Raw genomic sequence first — 17936 nt, 5'->3', positions numbered from 1 at the left:
TCGAATTTACTTCACGTCCATACGATTACAGCTTATTATGATTGAGAAAGTACTGAATTATAGGGGGAAAAATTAAAATTAACTGTAGAATGTTCATTATTTTGTATGAGAATCAAACCTGATGTGATTGGATGGTTAAAAATTTCTCACAACATTTCATTGGCCGCAGAAGTAACGTGGAATGGTCCGACGTCTATTTGACTTCAGTCCTTTCAATTTGTAGTCTAGGAATAGACTATCTCAAACCCACATGTACAGTAGTAAAATTCATACCCTCGATGTGAATTAAAGCGTTATGAACCAGACAAGTGTCCAAATATTGTTCGACGAGTACCGAATCTACGTATAACACAAAATATCTCTTATGTTGTTATATGGGGTATTTGTTAATCCTGAATCTTGGTTGTAAAGTGCTTCTTATTCTATCGTGTTTGTAGAAATCTTTCGGTTTTACGTCCCACGGTTATGCCGGCTAGGCTAAAGGAGACTGTGATGATGAGAAATGAATGAAATGGTGGAATGGAGAGCGGGGAAGGAAACGGGAGAACCCCGAAAAAACCCACGAGCAAGGTGTTTGTCCACCACAAAGTCCACACGACGCGAGCTGGTATCGAACCAGGGACCCCAAGCACTGGAGATGAACGCTCTACCATCGAGCCACTGCGTTCCCTACGGTGTTTGTAGAGTAGGGACGTATACAAGGGATGGGTTCTGGAAGTCTGCACCCCCTCCCCGAAATCCAGACTTTTCTGTAAATTTAGTCTAATTTTAGGGATAATTTTACAAATTCTAATGTAATTTATCCTCATTTCAAATTTGGACCTCGCCGAAACTCTTTGGACTTCCCTGCGTATGTCTCTGTTGTAGAGTATTACGCATTCGTCTTTAAATTACATATGAGGGACTCTAATCTTGATATGTACATAAGTTAATTCATCAACATCGTAATTAGCGCGACCCATTATTACTTGCAGTTTGTTTAATATTATTTTCCTTTATTTATTTATTTATTTAACACTCTTCCAGATATAGTCTGTAAGGTTATTGACACTCGAATGTTCAACAACTAATAATAATAATAATAATAATAGCAACAATGGAAAAGAAAGTCGGGTAGGACCTTTATATAAAGATTCCAGCCGATATTCTTCTGGTAGAACTGGAGTAAACTCTGGAGAAACTTAGTCAAAATGTCCGAATACGAGATTCGAATCGGGAACTCTCGATTGCGAAGCAAGAATGGTATTATTCTACCTCTGCTCGGGAACACAAGATATTTTATTTTTTATATATAGGCCTACTTTATTGTTCCAATTGTTGTTATCTCCAATGCAAAGTTGTTTAAATTGTATTCATATTTCTTAGAATATGTTGTTTATTGTATTTTTTTTAACCAGTTCGAACAAAATTTAGACAGCTGTACACCGATGTAATAAGAATAATATGCATAAATGAAACAAAGTATAAAAACTAAATTCGGGAATTAAATAGAAATAGTCTGTTTTAAAAATGGACAAAAAGTAGGTTTATGATTGAGAAAGAACTCGGAAGCTTATAACATGTAGATGCTTCCTTGTTTTTTTTATTTTTTATTTTTTTTATTTTATTTTATTTTTTATTTTTATTTTTATTTTTTTTTAAGATTGCACACTTTTGAGCTGGCTGTTTCAATTTCCATGAAAGTGTATCCTGTTGATGGAACAAGTAGTTTGGCTTCGTTACAGACTGCTAAAAGTGACAACCACGTAATATTTGGGCTATCAGTTTCTACACAAAGATTTCATACAAGCCTCAAATGAAGTGCTAGGTCAATATCAAATAACTATTTCCATGGCTTAAGGAACTCCAAAGTTTATTGCCGCAGAAACAGAAGCTCGCAAAATAGATCATATGCCATACTAACTGCTTTCAGCAGTGAGTTATTCCTTACAACCTACAATTCAGTTTTATACTGTATTAGCTTCCCACCTAATTCTTTGGCCTCTTGAAGGCAAGAGTGTTGTGGGAAACGTCTATATGATGAGTATCGATCTTGCGTGAGGGTTTGTGTACCCGCTAATTGTATTGGATTCACACTACAGCCCTTTCCTTCATAACCTAGGTGTTGTATAGTTAGGCAAGAACAAGAAAACTCGGAAATTATTTTTTGGCCTTCCCAGATGTCTCTCAACTTGTCCCTTATTCACTTTTTATTTATTCGAACGTCGTCTCCCGGTCATCTAAGACGTTGAAATCTACCATCTGCAACTGTCTGCTGATGCGAAGATATTGTCGAGTTCTGTCTCACGTTTCCTGAATTCATTCGTTTGGTTTTCCTTCTTTGCTCCATAAATTTGTCTTTTTCGGGAATTTTCATGCTATTTTCAGCCATGAGAATTGATGCTTTACTTTTACAAGGAATAAAATCACTCTTTTAAATATTTTGACTTTTAGTTTCTTCAAGTTCCGTCTCGATTAGAGACTTCGAAAGTCATGCTTTAGAACTCACCCGCAACCGGCTTCAATCTTAATAACTGACAAGTGAGACTCTTCTATGCACAACATCACCACGGACGTCTCACAGATCCCATAACCTCTCAGAATATTCAGCCTAAGAGTAGACACTTCGAAGAGAATGGGTATTTTGGATTTCAATGGGATATGCCTGATATTTTGGATTTCAATGGGATATGCCTGATATTTTGGATTTCAATGGGATATGCCTGATATTTTGGATTTCAATGGGATATGCCTGATATTTTGGATTTCAATGGGATATGCCTGATATTTTGGATTTCAATGGGATATGCCTGATATTTTGGATGTCAATGGGATATGCCTGATATTTTGGATTTCAATGGGATATGCCTGATATTTTGGATTTCAATGGGATATGCCTGATACGGGACCATATTTGGATGCCCAGAAGTCATTCTGTCATTATCCGGTGAAGTGGCGAAAATGTCCCTCAAGGATCCCGCAAGAAGTCACAGACATTTGCTTACATACAAATTTCCAAAGGGTGTACTAAAATAAATAAATAAATAAAATAAAGATCTGGACGTTCCTACAGCAGTATCATTTCAGATTTCAGAGAGGGGGGAGGTTCTCCACCAACTAAAAGAATTTCACGTCTTTTAAAATTAGTATATTAGTTTTCATGTATTACTAAAATTCATGGTGGATGACCAATTGTCTCTACCCTCTCCTTTGCGTCCTGGGAGTGACTCTCTTGGACATCCAAGAGAAGTCGAGTGGAGCTCATCGACAACGGTTTTACTCCATTAAGCTTCTTCTAATTTCCTCGCAATTTGTTTTGCTAAAGTAGCATATTAACTGTTCATTTGTTGAGTTTATCTTAAAAATTGACATGTTTCCTATGCCTTTGTGTTGTCTTTATCAGTCGCACCTTCCTTCCTAACTAATGACAATTGCTTCACAGAAATTTACAACCTGCGCATTTCACGTTGCCACTAAAACTTAGCTTTCCCCATTAATATGATGTACTATGTTTTGATATGTGTAACGTACGCAAACCTTTAATTTTCTTCAATTATTTTACATTTAAACTTCTTTCAAGAAACAGCTCTGATTGTTTTATCTTCTTTGACATTACGTAATACAATATTGGAGACACTTTAAAACAATTTTCGTAATTAACCTTGGCGCCGATGTCCTCATTAACCTATAATTGTAAAATAATTTTACAGTTGGTATCGTACACACTTAGCTTGCGCTGAGTTACAATTCTATATCGTTGCTACCGTAAAAAGCATTAACTAGGATAGTCTGCCGCAAGAAAAAATTGATCGTTAAAAAACGTTTCGTACGAAGTTTAAAGTTATAGGCCTTCTGGATAACTTAAAATTTATTTCCAAAATCTAAAATTTCGCGGCACATCAATTAGGAACTTCTAATATACGGTAGGTTATATATAAAAGTGTTTTTCCTTTTTTAACGTAGGAACTACTCGTATTTGTCCAATCGCAACCTTTAAAATATGATCTTTTTACTTAAGCTACATATTGCCTTTTAAAAACATTTAAATGAATAAACGAAAATACAGAGTGTAAGATCTTTTCAGTGTATGAGTAGTATGCAACCAGCAATACAGCAGAGTACTTTAAATTGTCTATCTAGAAGGGCTTCTGACATTCTATACTTTTTGATCCTTTAGAACGTTCCCCTCTAATCGAAAGTCGAGAAAACGGCTTCGTACGCGATGAGATCTGGTGACTTCAGGTGACTTCTTTCTATGAGAAAATTTGATGACAGAAACACACATACGCATGTTCTATTATATATTAGTAAAGATAAGCATTGTGCATATTGAGAATACCACAGAATACGTATTGCGCCTACAAAATGGTATTTTATTAGCAAAATTTATCTTCTCATGCCTTAAAAAAAGTCGTTTGTTTAGCGGATTATAATTTTGCTAGGCACTCTTGCACGGGGAGATTTGTTTCACAATGCATTGAGAAACGCATGGTCCTGATCCTCAGAGAGCTATGCCAAGGAAGTAGCAGAGAGAGTTCAGACGTAGGTTCGGGTGCTACTTCAAGTTATATAATCACCATCATCATCATCATAGGTATTCCACCATTTCTGGTAGGTCGCTTGCCGCAAGCTGGGAAGCTTTCTTGTACATCTGAGAACTTCTTCGTCTTCGTGTATCAATTTTGTTTTAATACCGTTGTAGCATCTTTAACCTCCTCCCTCTTTTTCATACCACAGGGGCCGCGGTGGCTCAGTGGTAGAGCGTTCACCTCTGGTGATAGGGGTCCCTGGTTCGATCCCAGCCCCCGCCAAGTGAACTTTGTAGTGGACAAACACCGTGTGCGTGGGTTTCCTCGGGGTTCTCCCGTTTCCTCCCACTTTCTTCATTCCACCATTTCATTCATTACTCATCATCACCGTCTCCTTTAGCTTCACCGGCATAACTGTGGGACGTTAAAACTGAAAGATTTCATTTCATTTTCATTTTTTTCCTGCCACCGTATCTTCTATTACGTTCCTTCATGATACAGCTGGTTCTAACAAGTTTCGATTCCTCTTTTACTTACATCTAAAATGGTTCTTTTTTTGGTACTATTTCTAACATTCTGCATTCGTTTTCCTTTGACCAAGCTGATTGTCTCTAGTCTTCTCCACACCCATATTTCGTAAGCCTCTAGTCTATTTTCTCGCTTTTGCGCAGTGACCCTGGTTTTGCTCCGTAGAGTACAATTCCCAACACTCAATACGAAACTTTTCCTGAGTCTGCATTTTTGTTGTTATTATTATTCAAAGACCCACAAAACAAACTTTTCTTCCTCCTAAAAACTTCTTTCGCCGTTCCTATCGTTGTTTATGCTCGGCCTTCATGTTTTCACTAATAATACTATCCAGGTATCGAAAACTAGTCACCTGTTCTATTTTGTCCCTTGCTATTTGTATATTTGACACCAATCGCTTCATTTCAATCACCATGGCTTTTGTCTTTCCAATATTTATTTTAATTTCCTATTCTTGGTAGCTTTTCCTCAAGGTTTCTAACATCTTATTAGTTTTTTCAACAAGCGCCAAATCATCTGCAAACGCTATTCATGTATTTTTTTTTTTATTTCACACCGAAATAATGTCTTCGTTATAATAAGCTCTTCTTCATTGTCTCTTCTTCATAGACGTTAAATAATGTCGGCGACAGACAACATCTCTGTCAAACTCCCCTTCAAATTGCACTCTCCTCTGTCATCTCTTCCCTTATTCTAACACTTACTTGTTGCTTCATATAGAATTTTATTATGAGTCTTCGTTTCAAGTCACTGGGCCTTAAAACAACTTAGTCAAGTGCATATTATGTACTTAAGGATACACATATAACCATTTACGTTTCCTGTGTTGCTTACTGTGTTATTACTACAGCTATAGCTTTACCACTTGCATAGATGAGTTCAATAGACATTATTCTTCCTTTCTACAATATTACGTTTTATCCGTAAATTTCCCATTTTTATGCTAGGATATGCTGAATCTGCACCAAAATTACTTGAAAGACATAAAATTAGAAATATTCGCTATTAATTCCTCTCGCATAAGATGAATCAAATGTAATAACAATAATCTGTCATGTAAATGCTCCATTGTTGACAGACAGCAGATGTTGAAGAAGCATATATTACATTTGCCGCAGCAGATGTGGGGGCGTCAGTGCTTCCGTATAATAGAAGTCATAAGAAAAAATATGTATTTCTCACAATTTATGACTTTTGGATGTTATTGTTGAACGTTGAAACGAACTTTTGCCATTTCTAATAATAACTGATCAAATATTTCTCTAATCTTTTGTTCCTTGATCTTTCCCTTTGGGGATTTCTTTCACACCACAAAATAGAAGTGTTGCCAATGTATTTTAAACCATAACGATTATTTACATTTTGTTAACAAATTCAAGTTGTTTTGTTTTCCTGCAAATGGAGGACGTCATTGTTAGGCAAAGAATATCATAGAGAGATAAGTTGTTTTCAGTGGGGGCATTGTCCTCCGTGTCTTAAATATTCCCCTCCTTCCCACTTCCTAACTAGAGGAAGTGACGTCAACAGGAGAGGTCTTCCTTCAGCCCTGTCACTCAATCTCTGCAAAGGTATATTTTCCCTGGCTGTTTTCCAGTTTTCCCCCTTCTGATGACAACGTTGTCAACTATAACTAATGTACTTTCCAAAGATGAAACTAAAGTCCTTTCACGTGACCGGTTTTTTTTTTTCAGTAAATAAGTTCAAAGTTGAAGAAGCAATAGATAATTGCTTCATGTTTGTTAAAAATCAGATTATTAATGAACAAGGAACAGATATTGGCTGCGAAGACTGTTTCTAAAGTACTTAGTCACGTGTAATAACAATTTCTTTAGTGTCATATCTTGGGGTTCGATTCCGGAGGAGGCAACGCATATTCTGTGTCGATTCAGCATTGCTACGCAATTGGGCAACACCTGAACTAAGAGGTGGCAACTCCTGTACAGAAAAGCCAGAAATAATGTTCATAACAAATGTACTAAGTTTTTGGAGGGTCCCGGATCGAGTGGACTCTCCAGTGAGTGCGTCCCTGCTGTCTTATATAGCCTCAGTGCTGAAAAAGACGCTAAAATCCAAATCAACCAACCATCTTATAGAATGGTTTTGTCTGTCCGTCCATTGACAGATATCAGAGCAGAAACGAAGACACTAGCAAGATTTTTCCCCCGAAATCGAGTAAGAACCCAAAAGATGGGTTCTATCTCTTCTACTAACCCTCTGTTCAAACCGAAACTAGTAGAAATCAATCATTTTTCCAGCAGTTTGAATGTTGATCATTATAGAACAAGAACGGTAATAATAAGCAACGTTACAGCTGTTTGATAAATAATAATAATCAGCGTCTCAAGAACAGCCTCCGGTTGTCCACCTACAAAATCAGAAGTTGTTGTCGACTATCATTTCTGGTTTCAATATTGATGACCACAGAGAAAATTCTGGAAGAGATACCCAGAAATGACTTACTATATGGTTTAAGGTACCCAAGAATAGATTTTATCTCCACCTCTATAACTTTAATTACAATGGAAGTTAGGGATGCGCACGAGACAAAATTTGTGGTTGTCTCGTCTCGAAAATGTGCTGTAAAAGTGATGTCTTGACTCGAAAAATGTATATGGAAGAGCCGTGTCTCTACTTGAATTTTGTCAGGAAAATCCTGTCTCGACTCATCTCGTGCGCATCCCTAACGGAAATCATAGACATTAATCGCCATAGAGATAAATTGTATTTTTTTTTCCTAATAGATAACGAGAAACTGTTATTTGTATATGGATTTAATATCATAACAATAGGATTTACCTAGGCGGATCCGCTCTTATCTTTCTAAAATAACCGGAAACTGTAAAAAATCTGCCAAGTTCCGGTTTCAGTTCTGATCCCTGTAGAGCAAAAACGTAAATAGGTACGGATTTTTTTTTCTTGTAAATTCAGCGTTCAAGAAGATATCCCATCTCCGGTCTTTTTTTCAGTTTAACGTCCCACACTTATGCTCTTTCGCCTAAGGAAGATGGATGATTAAGGCATGTAAACGACGATGGAAGAATTGGTGGAATGAAAAAATGGGAGGAAACGGGAGTATCCCGAGAAACCTCACAGACACAATACTGTGTACCACAAGCTTACTTGGCCGGGGATCGAACCAGGAACCCCACGCACCAGAGGTAAGCGCCCCCTTCCCATATCCGCCCTTATACTTCTATTGTAACGGAAGTAATACTGTAGTTTGAAGGTCTACCGTAGTGTCACATGTTATTAATTATAACTACAATAAACTTTGCTAGACTTTTAAAAAGATCACACATTAGAAGTTTCAGTTTTGTCCGGTAGATGTCAACCACTGGAGGATGTTTACTGGCATCTAACGGCAAGATGTCTAACTTCTAGTAGCTTTGTTTAAAGTGGGATATGGAGAGCGAACGTTAAACTCATCGTTACCCGTTAAGATGTTAACGGATTGACTCCATTAACGAACTTTGTCGAGATAATTGCAGTGTGAAAAGTTGCATATCCTTTAATTATAGGCAACCAACATATCTTTGCTACTGTGCAGGTTGCATAGAAGCTAGGGAACGTTAGACATTTTAAACGGAATATGGAGAGTCACCGTTACTCATTAAGATGTTAACGGATTGACTTAATTAACGAAATCTACCAAGATAATCGCTATAGCTATCTAGAAGAATTCGAAAAGAAAGAAAATTAAAAACTCACTTCTAAAGTTATTGTATGAAATAACGAACGTACAATACTAGAAGTTCCAGTCAATCTAACAACACTAGTATTACCTTTATATGTATATTTCACGAAGTCAAATATTTAGCTTTATCCCCAACAAACAAGTGAACATTGTACTTTTATATTCAATAATCTTTCATTGAATGTCTTTGGAATTTCTAACTCAATGGCAAATCGATATTAAGAACATGATGAGTTGAGTTGATTTTGAGTTTAACGTCCCGTTCAGCAGCGAGGCTATATGAGACGTGGACCTACCGATTAACGTGGAATCCGAACCACATGAGCTCCCACCGGGAATCGAACCCGGGTCTCCCATATTAAGAACATGTGTCACACCTATCTTCTTAGAAGAAGATAAATCAGCAGGTAAACGAGTTCGCTTTGGGAAATTACACATCTTCATCATATATAAACAAGGTCACTTAATTGCAGTGTACGTCAATACGTACTGTGTAACATTATGTTATTTTTTTTATTTACAACAATAATTGAGGCTAATGTAAGTTTGCCTATTCAACTCATTCTCCATTTGTGTGCTTGTCAGTTCCATGATTACCGTCTTAAAATTTATTGAATTAAATGAAACGTGATGTACTCCCATTTAAGTTTACCTAAAAAGCCTCTTCGTTGGAATTGAAATCTTTGAAGAATTAGCGAATATAAAAGGCAAGGCTCAACTTCAAGTTCAAGGTTCCTATATATACACTATATTACAGTGTAACTAAACTATTTTTCACGATTACTTTCGTAAAAGTTATTCGATTTTAATGCAACACATCGTATGCTTTTCTTTAAGGATTTTGAAATTTGGGATTGCAATCGATCGAACGGAAGGGTGTAAATTCAACTTCGAGTTGGGAATTTCCACATCTACGTATGCGATAATGATATATGATTTTTCATTACGATATCAAAAAATGACACTACACGGCGCATGTTTTCTTTTAGGCTTTACGATTATGTTCTCCAGGGCCGGTACTAGATAAATTGCCGCCCCGTGCAATGGCATTATTTTCTGCCCCTTTCTCCAGAAAGAAAGAATTTTAAAAGCCAAGATTTTAAATAGTCTACCCCGTCATGCACAACGAAGAGGAGAGAAAAAGCACTCCCAAACAGAAAGATCAAAACGCTACAAATACAGTCTCGTTGTGTCTGTTTTTTTTCTTCAAATAATAATCTATTACGCTAAAGAAAGATAAAGCAAACACACCTGCAGAGGAAAGATGGTAATCCTTTTATAGAATTCAATATCGAGTTTCAATCTCAATATATCAGTTAGCAATCCCAGTGCAACTAGTTCTTTTATCTTTATTTCTTGATTTTCCTTCTATAGCTGTTAAAAAAAATTAAAAAAACTTCCTTTCCACCTTCAATGATAAGGAACTTGTTTGTGACAAAGGCAAGACTAGTTTTCATATCAATACTGTGATAACTAACTAAATGGAACAGGTGTTCGCTACTATTGGAGAATTGATTTCTTGTATTTGACAACAATCAAACAATTCATGCTGGGATTTGTTTGACCATTTACTTTAGCACTGTCCATGTGACAAGATTTGTGAAGTCATATTCAAATAGAAGGTCAGCTTAGTAAATTTAACTAGCATCATCATTAAGTCTGTTTCCAACAAGAAATATTTATTTTAAATATTATAGTTATGATAGATTTTGTCACACCTCGAAACTTACCACCCCGTGCAAATGCACGTGTTGCATTACAAGGTAGAGCCGGTCCTGATGTTCACCATTGCTTAAAGTTAAAATAAAAAGTAAAGGAATTAATTTAGTCCTCCTTAAAAGGTTCTGTCTAAAATATATTTCGTAAAATCTCCGCGAATTCAATGAAACCGATCGCGTTTTCATAAAAACTGAGTTACCCTTAAGGGGATCTTCTACCATCTCCGCTTAGGTTTCTAACTCTCCATTTGATAACATGTAAAATTTAATATGGTAATTTCTAACAAAGTATTGCAGGTAATAACTTGAAATTTTTAATACAAATACACAAGACCCATATAAATCCAACCACGGTCTCCAATTTACGTTACATGCGTTAGATTAATTGCAATATATTCTTCAGTAAGTTTGGCAACAGAGAATAAAAAGTATGCTGCAGAGGGGAGAGGGCTGACCATCTGTTTGCTTGTTAGCTGCTTTTAAAAGGACGCTCTTACCAGAAAAATCACCTTGTGATTCTCACTTCTCAGTGGTTAGAATGGTCTGGACTGGAAGAGCCCAAAACCTCTTCTTTCTTCCTTTCACGGTTTGTTTGTTTCTTCCACCCCCTGCTGTCACAAGAAGACAACTTGTTTCGGAAAGCACTTTGAATTAGTAGCGAAAAGCCAAACTGAATGACACCACGGACGGATTAAAGGGAGGGGCGGTCACTCCCTCCGAGAACATTTGAATACTTTGAATAATCGGAGTAAGAAACTAGAAATTGAAATGAAACTAATCTAATAAGAAAAGTTTGTTGAAGTATACAAATCAAGACGCATTTTAAGTGTCACAGCATTGTACTCTCATCCCCTCCCCTCCCAATTCCCTTCTGAAGAAGTTCTCTTTTGTTTCTCTGTTCCATATTAGCCTTTACACTTACACTTTCATTATCCAGTATTGATTTTTACCATACCATCTGCACAGAAGGCGAATAAGGTTTACGAGTCCTTCCTGCCCCCTTTTTTAAAAATTGCTAATTATAATAAAATTTATCGAAAACAATTCATCTCAACGATAAAGACTTATACACATTCATTATTGCAATTTTAAAATAAACGCCGCCTGTCGCGTATGCTAGCGATCTAATATATACGAATAGATGAAAAGTTAGTTTGAAGCGTATTGTTTTTCTGTAATTAAGTCCGAATTCATATTTGTTTCTATTGTTGCATCGACAAAAGTGAGTGCTAAATCGATTTAGGCTCGTTGGTCTTTGCGAGGTCCCTCAAGATGCAAGGCCGTGGGCAGTCGCCCACCACTTGAAACGCCTCTGCACTAGAGGTCTGCACGTGCTCGGGCCTACAAAGAATGTATCACTTCGGGCCCGGGAGGGGTTCGGGCAGTAGCATCATTTCAGATTTGGCTTGGGGGGCCAAGACCCCTTGATATATGTAAAATTTCGCGTTTTTCACTGATTTACTACTATGCTATTGATAAAATTATATAAATCTCAAACTCGGGAGGGGGGCAAATGCTTCTCCCTGTCGTCCTGAATGACGCCCCTGGGTTCGGGCTGTGAATTTTTAAATATACAACCATATTTCTCGGACTTTTTCGGGCCTAACTTTGTAAATATAGTGTAAAACGATACAAATTGCACCGTTCTTTCTGGAGGACTTTTAAAACACAACTGCAAAATCAAACCTCGAATTGCTGTAAATAAAAATACAATTTTGCATTAATAATTAAGTTTCTGCAATTCGGGCTTATTTCGGGCTCATTTGATTATCACAGAGCTCAGTCCGGGCTAGGGCCTAAATGCTAAGACATATTTTGGACTCGGGTCGGGCCTCACATTGTAAATTCACAGGCCGGGCCCGGACTGAAAATTCCGGCCAGTGCAGACCTCTGCTCTGCTCTGCACCCGCACACATTCCTTCCTAGTCCAGAAAATCTCCTCCCCTCCGCATCGTCAATAATGGTAAATTTGTTCCTCGTATATTTGCTTATTATTGTAAGAGAAGTTCAAACCAGAACTCTAAAATTTGTTCGTTCTCTGGGGTAATGTGAGTAATGCAAATTAAGAAAGATATGCGTAATATACAAATGTCGGAAAAACTTGATATCAATTTGAATAACCTTTTACGTAATGTTTATTTTAGAAATAATAAACTTATGCAAGTATATCGAGGCATCTGAAATTTAATGTTAAATAGTGGCGAGTGAGCCAGAAGGGGCGTGCACTATTCAGTTAGTCAAAGAACTCATAAATGTAGCTTGAAAACTAATACTATTTAAACCAATATTGAATTAGACAAATTTGATCACTCTGGCCACAGAAAAGGCGTCACCTTCTATGGCCCACCCATCGCATGATGGGAATGAAAGACAGAGGGGAAAAAAAGACAAATTTGTAAAAAGTAGGATAAAGTAGGAAATGGAGAACTATCCGAATAAAGTGGTAGCGATCTCTGGCCAAGAAAGACGAAAGGATTGTTTGATGTCATTGCACTGATCACGATCTTCTAGGTTGTGAATGTTTACCAGCTGGCATGTCCAGGCCCCTATGGGCTGTATTGCTGAGTTTAGATTTTGGACTAATAAACAGCTGTCTTTAGAAAATAACCTTGTAACACAAATATGATAGTCATGAGTTCCGAACCATAGTGTCAAGTGGTATAAATCTCACTTGGGTGGTAAAATTTGTTATTAGACATTCGTGGAAATCAACTGCTCTGTTAAAATATTCCAGTTTTCTAACATTGTTATGCCTAATTATTATTAAGCATTAATAATTAATTATTATTAAGAAGAAGCTGAAAATCGAGAAACATGGAAGAAATATTTCAAGGTCCAAACTGAAAATTAAGAAGAAACGAAAAAAATCTCATCAGTCCCAGGACCGGCCAAAAGGCAGAATACTTAATAATAATAATAATAATTTTAAAATTTCGTTCTTGATTATAAGAATACATTATACATTATAAAAGTCGTATACAAAGAAATGTATACATCCTAGAAATAGTATATACATATCAACGAAATACCTTACTACTGTCAAACAACATTTGTACTGTGTATACATTTATATTAATTCTATAGACTGTCACGTCTTTTAATCACGTGGCTCCCCAGCTTGCCTCACAACGATGAGCAAACGCCAATGATTTGAGTATTCTAGTAGGGAATTGAACCTAGAATCACGCGAACAGGAGTCAAAAGTTCTAACCACAAGACTATGGAACCCCTTAGTATGACGTTATGCTTGAAATTCAAATGATTCTACCAAAAACAATTATCAACGAAATAGTTTATTACATCTCTAACACATTACATTTATACTGTGCATACATCTATATTAATTACATTATGAAAAGGAGTAGAATGACTATATGCCTGAAATTAAAATAATCCTACAAAAAGCATATTTTTCAACGAAATACCTTCCTATTGTCATGTATACGGGTAATTTTATTCGTGGGTGGAAGGAGGAGTCGCCCGAAGTAAGGAAGAAATACAATACTCTCCTATCTGATAATTGAAATAATGAATAAATTTTATTATTATTATTCTTTCTGTATATGTTCATTTTCGAGTTAATCATTCCATATCGGACTCCCGAAGAAAAAAAAAACTATCGAAACAACTTATTGACCGTGCTGATAGCGACTACTCCCCGTCACGACACCGTTTTTCAGTTTTGTTAGTGTTAGGAAAAAGAAGAGTGAGAAAGAAGAGTAGCAGAGGGAGGCAGAGAAGAAAAGAAAAAGAGAAAGAATGAAGAAAGATAAAGGATTGGAGGAGAAAGGATTACTGGATAATTCAGGAAATATAGTAATGAACTTGAATGGTTATTAACGAAGGATCAATTCCGAAGTGATCCGGAAATAGACACATGTCCATAAATACGAGCCTGATCTGGGTCCAGGCGACTGCACAAGAGGGAGTTGCCCAAACCCAGCCCAAGCTAGGTGAAAATGGAATTTAATTGGTTGTAAGGTAATCCTGAATGGTAAATATTAACTATCCAGTCTCTGAACTCCATACTCTGAGATCGACCACACATATGAATTAGCTTGGCGAGACTTCTTTTTTGGAAGGAGAGAGTACCAAATTCTTTTCCTCTTTGATTCCTTCATTTTGTCACACTTCTTGCAACACAGATATTATAGCACAACGACAGTAGAATTTCCAGTAAGTGCACTTTGCAGTTCGTTTCAAGACTATTCTAAAACTCAAGGGTCACAAAATCACCCTCCCCTCTTTCCCTTTTCGAAGGGATCTTTCGGGGGGAAAGGTGAAAAATGTGGAAACAATTGGATACAATTACTAAGAACATTTTCCTTCTTCCTTCACAAGTCTCTTGTTTATGGTCATTTCGTCTTGTGTGATAAGGCGGACTTCAGAACACAAAATTGCAACGCTCCAGATTCCCTACCCAAATTGTCACGCGGTTCGTATGTCAGTCTTCGAGTTTCTTCAAAGAATGTTACATTATCTGCTATGAGATCTGCAAACGATCTCCATTGTATAACTGCTATCTCGATAGAGGCAGTGGACAAAACTGAGGACAAAGCTGCCCAAAACAAGTTTTTGACAAAAAAAAAAGGAAGAAACAGAGACAACATTTGTTTTTAGCCAGAAGCGCTCATAAATCACTACCACGTGACGCGAAGACTATTAGGGCTAGAGGTTCAGCAGAGAGCTCTCAATTCCTGGAGAAATTCTATCCTCTACGTTGCCAAGTGTAAACGGAAGTATACATTATAATTAATCTAAATTGATCTGGGGCATTAAATCAAAAACAGAAACCATGAACATATAGGTATTGCTGTTGGAAAATATCATGGAAAATTTTGAGACGGTAAGTGCAATATCTTGTTAAATATTCACATAGAAATATCTACGTGTTATCTTATAGGGATCCTGAAACACTTGCAAGTGGGTAGACATCCCCTTAATGCTTCAGTTGGAATTGGTAACCCTATTATTTGCCTTATACTAACTCCCAAGAATAAAGATTTTATGAAACTTTATACCTGCGTGCAATAAAAAGAAAATGACGTCTGGAGGGTCTGATTCCGTATTAGTTTCCGTTAACGACTCGTACAATTTGCATTTTAGTTTGTGATATTCTATACCACATGCTCATTTGCAATATGACGTCAGTGACGCAAATTTATGTTTTGAAAAGACCTAGCCAACGCATTTTTTTTCAAAGTCTCAGCACTAAAAATTTTTAATGCATATTTTGCGATGCGGTCCGTAAATTTTTGTGAGCCTGATACAGAATGAGTCCCTGAGTTCTTTGAACCGGATGTCAACGTTCCTAGGATTAATGCCTTCCGAGACCTACGAACTTCCACCGGAACAATAGCGCGCACAATTCAGAATATCATCAGACTTTACAAATATTTTCAAAATGTCACGAGTATGAGAAACATTTTCTACATCATACTTTCAGAGACATTATATCGCAAAAAACGTGAACGAAGTTTACTTGTTCATCACACTTGTTTATAAAATAAATGTTATATTTAGTGATTAACGAAGAAGTGAGACGTATAACAAAGAAACAAACAGAATATGTTTTGTAATCGAACGATAACCACTCTAAGGGATGTGCATCCACTCGCATTACACACGTATCATCTGTCGTAACAAGTTGAATGAAACGCACGCCGAACAATTTACCATTTGTCACGATTTGTTTAACTGTCGTAGCCAGAAATAGAAAGAAAATCTAAATAATACTATTGTTACATGTAGACGAACAGATGATGACGTATTAACATTATCAGTTACCGATTGGAGACGCACAGTGTTGCCAATGTCGAAACAAAAAATCGTTAACAGTTTTAGTATTAGTCTCATAGGAAATTCTAAATCCTCTATACTGCACTTCTTCTTCTTCTTTTTTTGTGTACATTGAAGAGCTTCCCACTCGTCTAAGTCGCAACTAGAATTGTAAACAGAAAAAAGGTATGTGTTCTTAGGCAAGTCTGAAAGCAAATAGAAAACAAAATGGTGCTTAGAATGTGTTGAGATTAGCTTCTAATGTAAAATGTGTGAAAGTAAGATTAGGTTCTAATGTTGTCAAAGGTGAAATAGGGCCTACATATTCAATCAATATATATGGGGCCGCGGTGGCTCAGTGGTAGAGCGTTCACCTCTGGTGCTTGGGGTCCCGGGTTCGATCCCAGCCCCCGCCAAGTGAACTTTGTGGTGGACAAACACCGTGTGCGTGGGTTTTCTCGGGGTTCTCCCGTTTCCTCCCACTTTCTTCATTCCACCATTTCATTCATTACTCATCATCACCGTCTCCTTTAGCCTAACCGGCATAACCGTGGGACGTAAAACTTAAAGATTTCATTTCATTTCAATCAATATATGACATCGAGGTAAACAAAGAGAGGTGCTTCAGGTTTAGTTTTTTATACGAAGTTTTCGAAAAATCGATTAAAACCATTTCTTTGTCTTACTGTATATGTAAAAAAAAAAAAAAAAAAAAAAAAAAAAAAAAAGTACATGGTTAAGCAGCAGATGGTGTTTATGGTCTGTCTTATGACTCCTACTTCAGATACTCCCAACAGTGACGCATATTCAACTTGTAGATATAAAAAAAATATTACTCTTTGATTTTTCGCAATATTAACGAAAAAGTGAAAAAACAGGGTGGGAGTTCAATAATTTGTCATGTTACAGGAACTATGTTAGTTGCTTAACCCTTCTTGAACGAAAATAAACAGACCCAGAGAACAACACGAGATTCTTTAAACCCACTTCAATCGCAAATGTTATTTACATTGTGCTCACATAAGAACAGAACTTTGTCAAACGTAAGATACATAGACTGAAAGTATTTTTCACTATAATCGTTATCCCACAGAACACATGCCACGCAAAGAACAAGAAAATGATGGGAACCATGTCCAAAAGAATTTGTCGTTGTCAACTGAAACGATGAAAATGTCCGGCATTTCGCCAACTCTCAGTAAATTAGATTCTGATTTTTATGGCAGCTAAAACTCATTCTCGTATGCAGTATATGATTCCCCCACAGGTGCTATGTGCTGATTTTTTTTTTTTAATAATTTTCTAAATTTATTTCTCGCTTCGTTTCTTTGAAGGCTTTTTCATGCTAAAATTAGCCAATCGACAGTATTAGCCTCCAGAAATAACAAACGTAGTAATAATAATCAATGTTGCCAAACAATGGATTAATGTTGCCATATATTCTAATACTAAGAAACAAAAATTACTGATAATTTTAAGATAGTATATATTGATAATCTTTCTTTATAAAAGAAGTCCTGACTGACTGACGTACGCCGAGTCCAATCTGCTTAAACCATGAGTTCAGTTGATTTTGAGTTTAACGTCCTTTTCAGCAGCAAGGCTATATGTGACGGGACCTACTGATTCAGGAATCCTACTGTGTCAGGAATCCGAACCACATGAGCTCTTGTCGAGAATCGAACCCGAGTCTCCCACGATTAGCCACGA

At 36.7% G+C, this 17936-nt stretch overlaps 1 protein-coding gene and 1 long non-coding RNA gene across 6 annotated transcripts in view; one reads left to right on the top strand and one right to left on the bottom strand.

The window, feature by feature from the left end:
• LOC145665058 (ATP-sensitive inward rectifier potassium channel 12-like) overlaps positions 1 to 17936 on the bottom strand; it is a 286562-nt gene that overhangs the window by 180842 nt on the left and 87784 nt on the right. The window lies entirely within an intron of this gene.
• The window catches only part of LOC145665062 (uncharacterized), a 119261-nt gene that overhangs the window by 76730 nt on the left and 24595 nt on the right, over positions 1 to 17936 (top strand). The window contains exon 1 of one of the 3 annotated variants that reach the window (XR_014127548.1): positions 14782 to 15294. The exons of the other annotated variants lie outside the window; for them this stretch is intronic. This is a non-coding gene — a long non-coding RNA (uncharacterized LOC145665062). Of the gene's footprint in view, positions 1 to 14781; positions 15295 to 17936 lie in introns of those variants that run through there. 3 annotated transcript variants of the gene reach the window in all.

The sequence above is a fragment of the Thermobia domestica genome, chromosome 11 (assembly GCF_964235325.1).
Source record: "Thermobia domestica chromosome 11, izTheDome1.hap1.1, whole genome shotgun sequence".
In the NCBI taxonomy this organism is placed as follows: Eukaryota; Metazoa; Arthropoda; class Insecta; order Zygentoma; family Lepismatidae; genus Thermobia; species Thermobia domestica.
The sequence above is the reverse complement of the archived record's forward strand: the minus strand, read 5'-3'. Positions and strand labels throughout refer to the sequence as shown.